Source organism: Penaeus monodon, chromosome 30 (genome assembly GCF_015228065.2).
Source record: "Penaeus monodon isolate SGIC_2016 chromosome 30, NSTDA_Pmon_1, whole genome shotgun sequence".
Lineage (NCBI taxonomy): Eukaryota > Metazoa > Arthropoda > Malacostraca > Decapoda > Penaeidae > Penaeus > Penaeus monodon.
Genome location: NC_051415.1, coordinates 4385089 through 4385791, shown reverse-complemented (window position 1 = coordinate 4385791; position 703 = coordinate 4385089). Strand labels below are relative to the sequence as shown.

Below are 703 nucleotides of genomic sequence, written 5' to 3'. Positions count from 1 at the left end.
CCATTTATTTATTTATAAACATTAAGTAACAAACAACTTTAGCGTGTGGAAATTACAAAGCCCAGCATGATCGTTGAGAGTAGTTAAAAAAAAAATTTTTTGGAATTTTAATAATGGTGCTAAAACACAAACAATACAATACTGTGGCTCAACTGGGTCGCTGTTTTATAGTGTTGTTTTTTAATTTAGATATTTGTTAGTGTAATAAAAATGGAATATACATATACACATCTAATGCACGACACCCACTCTATTTGTAAGGGATAATGATGCAGTAACGTATTTTATTACAGATACCCTCTTTGATACTAACCCATTCAACTCTGTAAACCGGAAAGGACAGGACTAAATCACTGATCAGACGACTCGACAAAGGAATTAGCTAACCAAACTCTATTCTGAGTTTGTATGGAAATTATCTCTTACAGGAGAGTACGATAGTGGAGTTACAGACAGAAATTAAAATAGAGTGCTAGCTTACTGCGGTTATTTATATTTATATTTATATAAAGTAATATGTAGACACGCAAATGGAAGGACTCTATATGCAATCCAGAAAGACCACCTAAAAACACTAGAACACACGGAAAAAAACAGTAACCCGCTCGTCTTATTTCAAAACCTTTATCCACAACCAGGGTTACCGTCATTACCGCAAATGATACGAATGCGACGCTAGAGCCATGACTTCGGCGTTGATTGG

At 34.9% G+C, this 703-nt stretch overlaps 1 protein-coding gene across 1 annotated transcript in view; it reads left to right on the top strand.

Moving 5' to 3' along the window:
- The window catches only part of LOC119592274, a 12942-nt gene that overhangs the window by 11750 nt on the left and 489 nt on the right, over positions 1-703 (top strand). The window lies entirely within an intron of this gene.